This window comes from Trachinotus anak, unplaced genomic scaffold, assembly GCF_046630095.1.
Source record: "Trachinotus anak isolate AG129_WGS33_773 ecotype Australia unplaced genomic scaffold, CSIRO_AGI_Tana_v1 ptg000011l, whole genome shotgun sequence".
NCBI classification, from domain to species: Eukaryota; Metazoa; Chordata; class Actinopteri; order Carangiformes; family Carangidae; genus Trachinotus; species Trachinotus anak.
In genome coordinates, this window is record NW_027273862.1 from 14360764 (window position 1) to 14377185 (window position 16422).

The following is a 16422-nucleotide window of genomic DNA, read 5'->3' on the forward strand; positions in this document are numbered from 1 at the left end:
GGAAGTGCACAGGAGGTTTGAGGTTAGCTCTGGAGTGCATCTAAGGAGATGCTTGTCTTTGTGCTGCTGGTCCTGAGGTTGAAACCTGAGATCCAAGACTTGTAATGCTGTGTGACAGCAGCTCTCACTCAGTTTTGCTAAGCTCTCAGCCCTTTATCAGTATGGAAGTCAGCAGGTGAACAGGACACGAAATGGAAGCCTGTGTTTCATTCAACACAACCACGCTGCAAGTAGAGGACAGAAGCAAATGTATGGCTCTGTATGTGTGATCTGTCTATGTGTGTGTGTCCATGTGTCTTTGTGTCTGTGCCAGTGACTGTGCACGCATGCATGCACATGTGTGTGTTTGTGGTTTTGTGTGTGTGTCTGTGTGTGAAAAAGAGCGAGTGCTAGGGCGTGCGTGAGGTTACCACCGGTCGGCGCTTAAGTGCGTCTCATGGCTCACTGGGCACTGATTGTGGAGAGGACAGCCAAGAGAGGGGAGTGAGAGAGGGAGAGAGAATGACAGGCAGAGGTAGTGTGGGAGAATGAAAGAGACGGAAACTTCAAAAATACAATATTTTTCTCTCTGTACCTCAATATTGGGCTCATTCTACCATAGGCTATTTTCTTTTTTATATTTGTGTGTATATATAAATGATTTCCTTGCTCCATGGTTGTTAAACATGCACACTGTACACTTATACACCTGTAAAATAAATAAATATATGCTCTTTGCTGTGTATAGTGTATGATCATATATATGTATACAAAGGTCCTCATCTTCTGGTTAATGGGTGTTTTCATCTTGGTATGATTGTTGTCACTCTACAACAGAAGTGGGTACACTTCACTGACACTCAGCAGAGCTAAATTGTTTATATGCTTTAGTCAGCAGGTAGAGTGTGCAGTTAGACCATAACCAACACATTTCACTCTGCAACCCCACACCCATTCTAATAGACCTCTTAACTGCCAGATGCCCAGTCAGCCAACCTCGCTATTAACAGGGTTTTTTTTCCTTTGGCACACAGTCACACAGTACCACCAAACCCAAATATTACCTGTCCTCCTTCACTATTATTTAATATTAAACAAGGATATTTTCTTTCTTTCTTTCTTTCTTTCTTTCTTTCTTTCTTTCTTTCTTTCTTTCTTTCTTTCTTTCTTTCTTTCTTTCTTTCGCTCTTCCAAAAGAAACCAGAATACACAGATCGTGCATCACACTCGGGGTAATGTCTGTGAGGGTACAGTACATGAGCTGTCCAATGAAAAACAGATAGTAGTTCTCCTTCTCAACCGCACCACGTCACTATATAGGACTATGAGTATTATATGTTGGAGGATACTCTAAGCAGCAAATCTTCGTGTAATCAGTTCAGCCTGTGGCTAGTTATCCCCACAAAACAAGTAAGCATATTAAAATAGGTGAAGTCATTTGCAAGTATTTTTACATGAGACAGGCCATTTGTAACAGCTTATCATCCACCCGACTGTTTTTTGGTCCTGTGCTCTCTCTTCAGCATGTCGCCAGTCTTCACCTTCTCTGTGTCTTGCTAGCCTTTCTCTCTCGTGTTCAGAAGGAGGGTCCTGAAATGGAGATCTGCTGGTAAAGGCCACAGAGTGCCTGCTTTGTGAGGGAATAAAGACTCACTGCATCACATTTCTGTGTCACAGTCTCTAACCGGAGAGTGGTCTTCAAGCTCAAGGTGAGACAGGATGAGGACGCATAAAATCAGGAAAGAGATGAGAAAAGACAGGGATTCAGTTGCTGGCAATAGTATCCTCACCTTCCCCTCTGTGTCCTCCATGCTTCCTCTTTCTGACTCTCATCTCCATCCTCATCCTTCTTCTCATCCTCTTCCTCTGGGAACCTATGACCCTTTCCTCCCTCCCCATTACAGTGCAAGTGTGTGTGTGTGTGTGTGTGTGTGTGTGTGTGTGTGTGTGTGTGGTGTGTGTATTCCCCCTTGAGGCTCCTGGCCCCTCCACACCAACCAAGTTCACAGCAGGAGAGCCACACAGATTAGAGACACAGAGAGAGGGTCTTGTTTGTGACAGTGGCCCAAGCAGTTGAGGTTGGTGTGAGTGTGTATCCATCTCTCTTTCTCTCTCTCTGTCTTGTATCTTTGTGTGTGTGTGTGTGTGTGCCCAGCGCTGTTGGTTGCTTCTTCTCCCCTCCCTTTCATTCAGCGTCTCAATGAGCCCCTGCCTGCCTTCCCGTCTTAACCGCCGTTGCCTTGGAGACCATGTCAGACACATGCTCATTCTCCATGATTATTTGACAACAAAAAAGGTTCGGTTAAATAAAGAGGAATACGTTGGGGGTTGGGGGATGTGTAGGGTAACAGTAAGAGAGGAGAGAAAGGAATGGATTAAGAGAGACCAGCAGTGAGGGACCAGAGATAAAGGTGGGCAGAGGAAGCACTTGAACTTGGGCATTTAGATCACAGCAGAGCTAGAGAGCAACTACTTCAAAATGGAGGATGGCTCATGGTCAGTCTTTCTCCTCCTGCTTCCTCCTTTTGTTTTTATTCCTCTTGCTGTCTGTATCTCCATCATCCCTACACCAGTCAGCATGCTTCCTCCTTTCATTTATCCCAATTCATTTCAGAGAGATCAAACCTTGTTTAAACCTTTTATATACCCCCTTGTGCATGTGTTTAGTTTGTGGCGCCTGTGTGAATAATGCCTTTCTGGTACAGTATGTGTGTGTTTCCGTATGTGTGTGTTGTGTGGGGTTGCATCTGTGCTTGTGTGAGTTAAAGTTGACTACTGTGCTCAGATCTATGGGATTGCTTTCTGCTGTTCTGTGTTGTTTTCCCCCCGAAACTGTCTGCGCTTATAGCCTGAGGGTAAGGAATGACGAAAGAGAGAAAGTGCAAGAGGAGAGAAAACTGGATGGACAGACAGAGGAGCAGAGAACAAGAAAGTAAAAATAAAAAAAACAACAACCTTGAAGTGATACCGAAACTGCAAACCACAAAGGCATGCAGGAGAAAGGGGAAGTGAGGTTAAAGAGCAAGAGGGGCTGGAGTTTTGTTATGACAGGCCACAGAGTGACGAGGTTTGGGTGTTGAGAGCAAATCTTGCCAAACAAAACGACAAAGTCCATAACAGACCGCAGACACCGAGGAGCACTGGGTATTTCTCACCAGTGTTTCCCTTCGCTCAAAATCTGTCAGACAACGAATTTGTGATCCTGTCCACTGCATGACTGGACACAGAATAGACTGAAAAAATGGAAACCAAATGTCTTAACTAACATTTACCTCAATGTGTCCTCTTTGTCTCTCTTCGAGATTAACACGTATACAAATCTGGGACTAAACCAGTCAGATTGTTGTGGCCTTCTCTCCTCACATCTCCCTGGCTCTCTCTGAAAATCAATTCCTTGAGAACACAGCGACATGGACAAAAAGCCTTGCACACACACACACACACACACACGCACACACACACACACACACACACACACACACACACACAAGGACAATCAATATGTGCACGAACCATGCTGGTGTTGAGCCCTGGATCAGACTGCAGACTAATCACTGGTGATTACTGAGTGCTCCTTTAGGAAAAAGGCTCCAGGAGAGCGGTGTGTGTTGAGAGCATCCTGGGATAAACGTGCATATTGTGCATCTGCTTGTGTGTTTGCAGAATGATCGCATGCTGGTAACCTTAGCCATGGGAGAGCACTCATTGATAAAACCAGCAGAGAAGTCCATACTGTGTCAGGAGATTATCTGTGCAGTAGTGTAATCATTATATCCAATTAACTACAATATCTTTCCTTCTCCTTCCTTTTTTCCATTCCGAGCTGAGGCGATCTCCTCCAATCAATTCCTACAAATCTCCCTGTTGCACCCAGTACTCTCTTTGTGCTAGCATCTACTCGAGTGTCACCCGCCTCTCTGCGTCTTTCTCCTCCTCCCTCTGTGCTTTTATCCCCTAGTTCACTCTATCATGGTATCCATTTATCTATTTTACTCCCCCTCCGCTCCTCGGGTCCTTCCATCCCTCCATCCCTCTCACTCCGTGTGCTCTGACAGCTCTGTCATTAGATGGCAGTAGCGGCAGTAAAGCAGTCACAATGATGGACTACTAGATCCCTCACCCCTTCCCTCTCCCACTCTCCCTCCCTCGCTCTGCCCTTGCCATAAAAGCTCTGACCCGTTCTCGGCGTGGCATCTGTTCCACGCCAGTCCGCAGGTGGCACTGCCCCGGTCATGGCTGTAATGGTCAGCAATGGGGCATCTCACCGGCTGCCCCGTTAACCTCCTCGTAAACCTGGGGCTGTTAAACCCTGACCCTGCACACCTGTGGCCTCCGCTCCTCTCTGGATACAAGCCACCACCAGCAACAGTGTCAGGGGAGTTCCAGAAATACACACATATTTGTGTGACTATACTTGTGGGGACTAGATATAATAAATGCACAACCTCAGCCACATCATTATTCAAGCCACATTATGTAAATGAATAGTTCAACATTTTGCTCTGCCTCTTAGTTTTTATCCTAAGGTACACTAAACATGTCCCAAATCAAGCTTTGTACTTAAAGGAATAATTTAACATATGGATTAGGCAGAAATGTGCTCACTCATATTCTTGCTGAGAGGTAGATGAACTCACTCTCATGTCTATTTCCTTAAATGCTATTGCTATACCTTGCACTAGCACACAGATATAAGTGTGATATTAATCTAATCCTTTCATCCCTGAAAGAAAGCTTTTGATTGTATTTCAAAAAAATTGTGAACTATTCCTTTAAATAAAGTCACTTTGATAGACCTTCTCCATTTATTACTGCTATCAGGACTCCTGCACTGAAAGACAGGAACTCACACACACACACACACACACACACACACACAAACACACACACACACACACACACACAAACAAAAAAACCCTTCACACACTGGTACATTATTCCAACAGACATTCAGTGTGCTAACAGGTGCAGGGGGGTAATGGGGGCTTCACCGGTATCACAGTAGCATACAGCCATGATTTATAGACTGCACTCAGTTCTCTCTCTCTGTCTGTTTCCTCTGGTCGTCTTGTCAGTTTGGCACCGGGGAGATGCAATGCTGTTTGTGTAGAGCATTGCGTTGTGTGTGTGTGTGTGTGTTTGTTTGCTCTGCTCCTCTGCGGCTGTGGTCAGCACACACACGTATGGAGGCAGCAGTGGGATGGTAAACAGTTCCTTCACAGCTGTGTGCATGCAAGGGTATCAGCTGACAGGTCTTGTGTGTCACACTCGGAGCGCTCGTCAAACACTTGGCTATCATGACGGACGCTCACCTCTGCTCTTTTGCGTTAAGTCGCTGTGAACTTACATGAACCCCATTTGGAATGCAAGAGCAATGAGCATGTGGGTCCACTTTCATTTTGTGGTTGAAAGTGTGCATGTGTTTGTGTGTGCGTGTGTGTTGTCACCTCCATCCTGAAACATTATTCCAGCAGCAGAAATAGCTGAGCTCTAATAGCCTTCATCTTCTTTTGCCTCTCCTAATCAAATTAGACTACAGAGAATTCTAATTAAACCCTGCTTGCATCTGATGGCACTGACTTCACACACACACAGACACAGACACACACACACTTTCACGGATGTACATCATTACACATTGACACATGTGCACGTTGTCCATATTATTTTTCACTTATGAGCACTCAGATGAGTGGTGGTTTAACATTAGAGAGCAGAGTGATGACTAATTTGTAAGCTTCCCACCAGCTGACGAAAATGCATTGAGAAGGGGTGTGGAATGTATGGAGGTAATGCTGCTCTCTTTGAGGTTATTTGTGTAATTGATTTGTTATAATGTGGTCATGCAGTAATGGATGAAGGAGGTCCAGAGGAACAATGATTTGTGTAAACTTAGTTCTCGTTCTTGTTTCTGCGAGAGAAAGAAAAAGGAAACTTAATATAAAGACTTATTAAAAGGAAGAGAGACTGTGAGGTGGGTAGTAGAATTTATATGATCTTTTTAAGGTGAAAAATTTATATTGATTTTGGCCTGTAGCACAGTCATGCACTGTGACACCGTGTTGGACACGATTCAGACTGCTCAAGGTAAGAGGCTGTGCTCAGCATGATGCATGTATGCTGACCAGACTATTGCTTCAGACCGACCGGGGCCATAGTCCTAGCCATGTCCATTTATTCATTAATTTAACATAATGAATGAGAAGAGCATCAAGCATGTGGATCATTGTTAAAGATGACTGTACCTACTTCTCTTGGAGAATGTTTTTTGAACCACATGTCTTGGACAGACCCTTTTTTCACATTTATTTCTTTTTTTTCCTCCCAAAAAATCACATCTAAGTTGAATGAACAGTAAACATTGGTCTAGCCCCTCGAGCTATGTATGTCAAAGTTCTAAATGTCTAGCCAAGTTTTCCTATAAAACAGCTTGGACTGAAAGAAAAGATGTCGTTTTTTTAGTTTTTGTGGCATGGACTGATCTGCTCATCACTTCCAACCGGAGAAACCACGAGGAATCTGCATTCATAATGTAAAACCATAAAAGCCGAAGTATTCTGCAGACAGGCATGTTCATGTTCATGTCTCCTCACTCACACATATGCAGAAACAGAGTAACAAAGGACAGACACTATCTGCTGCCACATGATCCTCTTCTGCGGGGCAGCAAAGGTCCTGTTACAGTTTGTCCACTTCCTTCCTGGCAGAGCACCTGCTGGCTAGACCATCAGGTTCAGCCGAGTGTTCAGGTCCTCACACTTAGTAGTTAGTTTTAATAATGAACATCCTCACTTCCACACGCACCCTGCGCAGACATATGCACACTTGAGAGCTGGCAAATGCCACTGATCTCGAATGTTCCCTGCCCTTTTAACTGCACCATAAATGTGCAGCAGGAAGAGAAACAAGCACAAAAAAGGAGATAGATGAGGTTCGAGGAAGAGGCAGGGTAATCCTCCCTTACTTTCCGGGGTAATTAGGAGTGTGTGAGGCTAAGATTTATGAGGAGGAGGAGGGGAAAACAGAGAACTGTACCACCCAGAGAGAGAGGGTAATAGGGATTTGGCAACTGTACTTTTTCTACTCTGGAACTCTGTAGAAGAGTGCGTGTTTATGTGTATCTTTGTGTACGTTTCTTGTGGCGGGTGGGGGCGGCCTTTTAAGCTGACAGCTTTCCAATCATTAGTCGATGGGATTTCAGAGCTTAGCCATCAAAGCAACCTCTTCACTTAAGACAAATGAAGAAAATGCAATTTGCCTGTTTCCAATCCCCTCTACTCCTCTTTGTTCAATCTGGTAAGCATTTGTCCTTCTTATATAGGCATGCAACTATTGTCTCTGTGCATGAAGTTCCTCCCTCCTGGACTGTTGTCACGTGATCTCTCTGGGATAGCAGGGGTCCCTCTCACCTCCATGACCAGTACGGGCAGAGTGCTACTGGGTTTATAGATGAGGTTGTAAATAGCTGTGTCTGCAGGGAGTTTCACTCTACTTAATATGTGAGTGTTTGAAGGGTTGGAGTTGAGAGGCTGGTGACCTCAGGGTGTCAGCAGGAGGTGCAATTGGTCGGAGAGGGGTAGCAGTTATCCTTCACGCTAGGTAAGAATGACCTGGGTCAGAGACCACACCACACTCAAGGGTGTAATGAATAAATAACCTCTGTCTTCTACTTTATTAGCAGAGATTCTTGCTGTTTGGCTTGTGTGTGTGTGTTTGTGTGTGAGTGTGTGCTTGTTTGTGTGGCTGATTGGTGCCGAGTTGCCAGCCTCTCGGCGCACAGGAAATGGAAATGAATCATGGGAGACAGATTAAGAGAATGGCGAGAGCTCATCACATCCTGTTAAAGACGGGAGTTAACTCGAGGCAAGGTCTCTCTCTCTCTCTCTCTCTCTCTCCCTCTTTCACTCTCCTTTTTTTCCTTCTCTGTCCCTCTATCCCCCTCCTGTCCCTGTCCATATCTTCTCTCTTTCACTCGCTTCTTTCTTCACTGCCTGTCGTTCTCAGACAGTGGTTTGGCGTGGGCCGAGTGATCAGTGATGGGGTCTAAAACATCCTATTAAAATTAGTGTCACATACTGAATTTGTGTGTGTGTCAGTGAGTGTGAGGTGGAGAGACAGGAAGAGACTCGATGATGGATGATAGATGATGGTTGTGACCTGAATAGATGGCTCCGGGCCGGTCAGATGACTTCCTCAGGAGGAGGAGTAATGAGGAGAGGGCACAGGATTACCACTCCATCACTCTGTGTTTATGGAAGCCTTACAGCGACCACAAAACAAATAGCACAGCAGCTATAGCTGAGTATAAATCTCATACACTGTGTTTATGTTTGTCCATGCGTGTGTGCAATATGTCCTCGAAAAACAACGCCTGTCTCTTTTGTTGTGGAAAAAAAACAAAAAGGGGGCAGAGGGTTGGGTTATATATCTCACCCCCTCTCACGTCCAACCCCATGGGTGCTGTGTTTGTGTGTTTATGTGTTTACTTGTGTTTGTTTGGCTGCCTGGTGTTGGAGTGCAGCCTCGATAGGGATGGTTTCACACCCTTAGGGAAAACTGTACAAGCTTAAAGGTCAGACAAGGTTAGATCAGCGGCTCTAAGTGAGTGGACACACATAAACACACTTCCTCTCACACACTCACACTATGCATTCATGCCCTGAGCCCAATGGAGACAAAAGTAACTTGCTTGCAGTGAAATATGCCCTACACCACTGGTCCAGGAGCGGGTTTCCCTATAAATCCCAGAGTACAACCAGTTGAAGGATGATGCATCGATCTGACACGCAGTCGTCCTACACTCCGGTGCTGATTGATGTGGCCTGGCTCCTGGCTCTGTGAGTGTCCGCTCCGGTCTCTCGGCATCATGTCAAGGGAGGTCTCAGAAAAGAGCTGGACAACTGGGGCGTGCTTAGGAGGGCGGTGAACAGCAGATGAAGGTCAGAAGAATGCAGAGTGTAAGGTGAGAAAAGGGCTAAAGGGGGAGGATGAAGCACACGGAAAGATAAGACAAGTGGATGTTAGCGGGCTGCCGAAAGTGCTTCGCTGTTTTGTGTGAGACAAGAGAGAGACCTGGCAAGGGAGGGATGAGGTTCGGGGGGGTGTGTGTATGTGTGTGGGAGAAGAAAGGCTAGGGGTGGATACTGATGAGTGTGGGGGGACGATGGGTGGTGGGAGGTGGGAACAGATTTGGGGTGGCCAGCCAGCTGAAATCCTGGTGGGGAGTGGCAGGAGTAAGCTGGCACTGCGGAGGCGGGCATATGGAGGGCAGGTTGGCACTTTGGCTGCCACCGGAGCGTGCACCTGCCGACAGAGGGAGACTCTGCCAAGAGGAAGAGAGAGAGCGACAGTGGGAGAGATAGGGGTGAGCTTGTAGTATGTGGCAGTGAAGAAGAGTTTGGGACTGCTTGGTAGTCTCCGAAGATTCTGGTTATTAATGAGTATATCAGAAAAATGGGTGCCCTCTTACAGTGGAGACACACGCAGGCAGATACATGCAAGCACACATGCTCGCTCATTCCCCAGCACTCACGCGTCTAACAGATGCCAACACACACGCACACATTGGTGTTTAACTCATCCTCAGTCTAAAACAAACACTTGCTCCACTCTCATCCTTTTTGTCTAAATCTAGCAGGCAGATGCACAAAGTGTGTGTGTCCTGGTAGAAGAAAAAATAAACAGCCTTGATAACCAGGACAGCATTTAAACCCCTCACGACATACACTACAACACACCCCCTAATTGGACTCAACTGTTTTTCTGCTAACTAGCTGCTAATTAGATCAGTGTATTCCTCTCACTCCCTCTCTCTTCTCCCCTGTCATTATTTGCTACGAACAAAACACTTCTAAGTGTTTTGCTAAAAAGTGCAGAGTACTCCTACGTGTTGTGGGAAGGAAGGAGATGATTTTTGTCATTATAACAGATGTCAGAGGATATTAGCTGAACATATACAATACACTTATTGGAGTGTGTTTGCACAGAAATGCATTTTACATTTAAGCTTTTATTAATCGGTGTGTTTTTGTTTTTTGGCTGCACAACACCGACACAGATGCAGGAGCCAAAGGCCAGTGCCCTCGTTAAGCCGCTGTCAGAGAGGGTTTGTAACAGCCCACTGGAGCCCATCTGTATCCTAACACACACATACACATGCACACACACACAAATAGATCACTTCAGCTGTGTGTTGGTGCAAACATACATTATTGCTTATCTTGGGTGTACAAAGAAGTGTATGATGATGCTTTCTTATCATCACATGCACATGTGTTAAGTGTATGTGTAGGTAGGTTGGTCTACAAATATGTGTGTGTGTGTGTGTGTGTGTGTGTGTGTGCGCATGTATAGGTGGGTGTCCACAGGTCTGTGCTGTAGGTGAATGGTGAAGGGCAGTGACTCTGTGCTCTGGTTTTAGGCTTGGCTGTGGATACAGGTCTTTGGGCTGCCATGTTTTCCTCTGATCTGCCTCCCCTCTTTCATCACAAAAACCACAGAGAGCAGGGCAGAGGGAGATGGAGAGGTTTAAAGGCTGGCAGCAACTCCATGGCCTTGAGGTGTTATCTCTGCCCCTCACTGTGTTGGAGATAGGGTGGAGGGAGTGCAGTGAGAGAGTGAGAGAGAGACAGAGAGAGGGAGGGAGACTGTGGGAGTGATTGCAGTGCAGCCCACTTCTCTTTTTTTCTTCCTGCATGGAGCAGGATGGTTAACAGATGGTCATGTTACCAGAAAAATGAAAATGAACGCAGTAAAATTTGCTTGTGTTAATTTCTTGTCCCCCAGGTGAGACCTTGAGCACTCGCATACACAGAGCAGCACACAAGCATACATTCACACACATATCGCAGATACACATGCATGCACACTCGCTGACATGCACAGCCTTGCCCTGCTGGCTTTAAACACACACCATCTGCATGTGGAGAAAGTGTGTCGGAGGAGTGTGAAGCGTGTGCTTGGCTTAAGGAATGTGTTTCCAATGTTCATAGCCATAGCTTATGTTGCTTTGGAATGTAAAGAGTGTTACCAAACACTCCATGTATCAGTCTTCAGTAACCCAGTTGTCCAAAGACAGTGGGTGTTTTAAGGGCAGGCTGACAGAGCTGAAAAGAGGGTTGAATTGGCAATTAGAGGTAAAGGGAAGCAAGGGAATCTGTGCTAACAGGGAGGAGGAGATGGCACGTTCATCCGCAGATGAAGACTAAATCCTTTCATTCTCTCCTCATCTTCCCTCCCTCCTTCCCCTGCTTGCTTAGCGGTGAGATGAGAGCTTCTGCTTTGTAACGTCTGCTTCTCCATGTTTGTGTGTTTTCAGGATCCGGGCTAGTCCATAGCTTATCCCTCTGAGTGTGTGTGTTCTGCAGGGATAGAAGCGCCTTAGCCTCCCTTATCGTCTTACAGAGGGGCTCTCGCTATTGCTGTTTGAACCCACAGGGAGAAAGAAAGTGATGTAGGGAGGGAGAGTGAGGAAACTACCTATTGGTAGTGAGTAAGGTATCATAATCTTTACTTTTATTTGCAGGGATTCAGAGAAATCACACCTGTTTTTCTTGTAAAAGCACTGTCATAGCCGGATTTACAGCAATGGGACATGGTGATTGATGCCGCAGTCCACAGTCCTTGTACCTGTTTGTAAAGCACAATAAAGGAATGACATCACTATAGTTTTTGTACAAGTACAAGTGTACAAGTTAATTCAGTGTCTATCAGGGCTAGAGAGAGAGCTGGCAGATATTAAAGATGGTTGCATTGACAGGGAGGTAGATGCTCCTAATAGGCCTGCGACAAAATTCAATGAAATGAGACAAGCAGTGGATAAGGGGGGAGGGAAAGAGAAAGTAAAAGGAGTAGGCCTTAAAACTACTTTGACTGGTTTTTCCCAACTGCCTTTGACCATCAACATCTGAAACTCCTGAGAAAAGGGTGTGATAGAAAGAAACCCTTAACAACATATTCACAGGATGATCCCTAACGCTCTTCTTGCTCTCCCTTCATTTGTGTAAGTGACAACTTTGTCATGAATGCAGATGCACTTAGAGGTTTGATTCTCAAAGGGAGTGGCATTGCTAAAAATGTGTGGCCATTGATGGTACTGCAGTGCACTTTGGATAAACCCGAACGGCATATGCTCCACTCATATGTATGTATAACACGCACACTTGCACACACTAGTGTGTCTGTGGTGTTAATACCAAGCCACCATACCGCCCACACAGACCTCGGATGTGAATGAAATGAGTCATATGTGAGGATGCTTCACAAACACAACACACAGAACACATACGTTTCCCTTATGTACAAAACACTCCTATATAAATTGTGCTCATCATTACAGGAAAACCTCCCGCCCTGTTTCCCCATCAACACACATGCATCAGTGAAGGGAAAAGTGAACTCTCCTCACTTCACAGGCACATAGAGATCTACCACGTCTCCTGTTGCTCTTTACCTTGTGTGGTAGGTTGCAGGTCTCGGCAGAGTCCTTGATGTGTGCAGAAGAGTGATGATGAGCCTAATGCAGTCTGTCTGTGTCCCGGACGTGACCACCACATTAATATAGCACTAATACAATGCTCTGTCTGCTGCATGCTAATCACTGCCACACTCTCTCCCACACTCTGTCGCTCTCTCTGATATACTCTATTGTTATGAGACATGTGAGACAGAAAGGTGAGAGACGACAGACTTCTGAAGGCTGACTGGATTTAACCTGTTGACTGTCATGGTACTACCACAACAGTGGATTGATGCTTCATGCATTATCAGACAGTTTTGTGCATTTTTTGTATACCTGAAGTAATCATTAGTAAGCAGTAACCAGCCGCAGTGCAGGACTAGAACACCTTGACTGAAAAGCATAGTGTGGCCATAACACTTGTAAGGCCTTGACATTTGGTCCACCTGAAGGAAACCATCTCAAACTTCAACCCCCCCCCCCCCCCCCCCCCCCCCCCCCCCCCCCCCACACACACACACACACACACACAACCACATATCAGGCTGGTTGGATAAACAAGGCCACTGCAAAACAGCCCAGTGCGCGTGCCAACAGGCCCGGGAGGATGGGAGGGAGGGAGGGACTGCAATACTGGAATGAAACAGGAGGGAGGGGGGTGGAGGGATGTGTAAGCGTGACTGCTATTAATGGCCTAATAATGTATTTGGCTGTTTTGGCAGTTGTGAAAAGGGTGAAGGGGGGCAGAGGGTAGAGGAAAAGGGGTTGACAGCGTGTCACGGCTGGTTAAAAGCAAGCTGGAAGAAGAGAGAAAGGCCTTGTTTGTTGGGCTAAATGCTGTAAATAACATCAGAGAGTGCAGCTAAATGGAAATCAATGCAATTACCCTATTAGCATGAGCTTGAACTCACATTGGCTGCTCTCTCTCCCTTCCTTTCTCCATTTCCTGCACATTTATCACTCTATACATCATAATATACTGTGCATTTGTGGATGTCTGACAGACAAACCAGAAAAACAGCACTTACAGGACATGACAGTGTGTGTATGTTAGGATTGTCCAGGGAGGACCAGTCAAGTGGGAATGCTGGGTTGTCCCTGATTTTGTTTAGATTCACATAACCCCCTTAATCACCCCTATTTGAATATCTAACAATTGCAGGGGGGACATTGGGCTGTTAAGTGGTAAGTCATAATTAGATAAATAATTGCTTTGGCTATCATCGCCCCCCCGCCATCTGTTTGAGGCTATGTGTGTGTGGGGGTTGTGGGTAAGAGTATAGAGGAGTGAGCGTGTGTGTGATGACAGGGATAATGGAAAGATCCAGGGTTTTTATGCCTCTGTGCCGGCAATATTATGTTTTCAGATTGTCCATCCATTCATCTGTACATCCATACTAAATAGGACAATAGCTAAGGACAATATATCTGTCCGAACCCTGAGTCCAAGAGAGTAGTAGTAGTACTAGTAGTAGTAGTAGTAACTGAGCCCGACCCAACCCAAAACATGCCCAAAACATCCACTTGGACCCAAGGATGAGCTAATCACAATTTAGTGGTCAAAGGTCAAGGTCACTGACCTCACAGAAAACCAAGGCTTTTTGGCCAAAACTCAAGAATAAAAGAAGATAAATAAAAGAAAATACACTTAAAACCTTTTTATTAAAGTCTGTCAAAGTCTTCACTACACACAGTAGGTATATTATATGAGTCTGGACAGACATGTATGCAAACTGCAACTTGACTGTTGATGGAGGCAAAACCGCAAGGCAGAAATTCTAGTTATGGGTTATGTTTTGATTTGAAAAAGTAACGTAATGTCTGTCCAGACTCATATAACTTAGAGGCATGTCAAAGTTCTTGTTTACAATAAGTTAACCACCTGTTTATTTGCTTTGTTTGTTGTTTAACGGTTTTATTATTGCAATTTACAGTGCTCCAGCGCCATGAATTGCCATTCTGTGAATTCTGTGAATTTGCAGAAATTTGTTACAATAAGAGCATACAGGTTTATCTTTAGAGAGACCAAATGGTCCATCTGCTGCTGGCTGACTTAGATGCAGATGTGTCCATCTGTACTGGTCCTTGTACCCACTCTGTGTGTGTCCTCCTCTTTTCCTTTTGCCCTCCCTTGCACTTCACCCTTCACCCTTTATTCTCTCTCTTTTTCTGCTGTAAGCTTGACAATAAAAGAGTAATTTCTGTAACCTTCTATTGTGCCTTCACCCCCCTCTCCTTGCTCTGTCTCTTTGTCAGAAAGTAAAATAGTTATTCTAGTGCCTCTCTCCGCTGCTGTATTCAGGGGAACAGGTGGTTGGGATTCATCTCTAGAAAGACAGCGAAGTGGGAACAATTTAATCTAATTAGCACCCGCGATATTGTCAATTAAGATTCAACTGCTGCTGAAGTTAGAGCAGGATATGTATCCAGGTCTAAATGTAATATAAAACCCGAGTATGATGAGTGTAGTAATGTGTATGCATGCTGTTGTATGAGTATATATCTATTTTGTGCTTGTCTGTGTATGTGTGTGTGCACACGGTCAAAGTGTGTAGAGGGTTAAGGGTGTCTATGTGCTCTGAACGTTCACACTGACAGCTAACAATTAGCTGCCGTCAGCGTGGCTAATAGAGGAGTGTACACTGTTAATTATGTCACAGCAGAGAGGTGGGAAGGTGGAATACATTTGAATAATGGGAGGAATGATATAACAGTGGGCTTTTAAATTCCTTGACTTTTTGTATGTGTAATGAAAGGTGCGTGTGGATGTGTGTGTCCACTCATACACAGGGGTCAACCTTAGATTTAAGACAAAACACACAGAGCCACATAAGCTGTTGCTCATGTAGAAACGCGCACATTTACCATCCCCCTCCCACACACACAGACACACATCCTCTCTCTCTTTCTCTCTCTCACACACAAACACACGGTAACACTGAGAGGTGTGAGAGACGGAGGGTATGTCTAAGTAGCGTGCTCGTGCCTGGTTTTCCAGATCAATGATGTGTGGCTGGGTGATCGATGTGAGGGCTTAGCGGAATGGAGAGAGCTAATGGGCAGGTCAGTGGCTCAGACACATCCTGGTTCCCCCTGCCTATTACCAGTACGTCTGTTAATAGGCCTCACCCCACTCCCCTGTTACTCACACACACTTACACAGACACCCAGATAATAGGGGGATAGCGAAGAGGGAACACAGCCAAGCATGCCCAGTCCACAAACCTCCTTCCTACTCCCTGCTCTAACCCATGTCGCTTCCACACAGTTTTTTTTATTCCTTTGTTTCATTATTTTCCTGTTTTTTTCTGTGGCCTTTGCTCTGTTTTTACAGCAAGTGTTTTGAGCTACACCACATGGTGCTGCATGTTCGTACGTAAATAAGGAGAGAGGGAGATAAGCCGCATATTTGAAGCCATGCAAAGTAAATATGAAAGAGATTTTTGTGCAACTCTCATCCAATCTCTTTAAAGTCTATTCTAGCGCAATCGGGCCTAAGGACAACTCATCCCCCTGTATTTCTAATTGGCTGAGGGACACGTAAGTGTCTTGTGATTGGTCCTGTGTGGCTGGGTTAAACGGTTAAGCAAACATCAGACTGCTTCATCTCTATTACTAATTGGGGTATATTTTAGTTTTACATTTTAAGGTGATTTTATTGTTTGATGCAAATATGTTGTCAATGAATGAATCAATATGCATTTTTTACATAGTAACAGAATATATTAGAGTCTTCTTGTTTTGTTTGTCTGTTAGCGTTTTTTTTTGTTTTTGTGTTCATTTGAAAAATGCTGCATATGAGAACCCTGCGAGAATGGCTATTAGGTCTGTCTTTGTTTCAAGATGGATATATGAAAATTATGCGCAGATATCACAATGTGCTCTGGGTTTTTGTTTGGTCTCATCTATGGGTGTTGTTAAGAATTTAAAAAAGAGGTACACCTTCACAACATAAGATAAGATTTGTTTTAGGGACATGTATTACA

At 45.0% G+C, this 16422-nt stretch overlaps 1 protein-coding gene across 2 annotated transcripts in view; it reads left to right on the plus strand.

Annotated features, from left to right (window-relative positions):
* The window catches only part of gse1b (Gse1 coiled-coil protein b), a 165921-nt gene that overhangs the window by 103200 nt on the left and 46299 nt on the right, over positions 1-16422 (plus strand). The gene's annotated exons all lie outside the window — the stretch shown is intronic.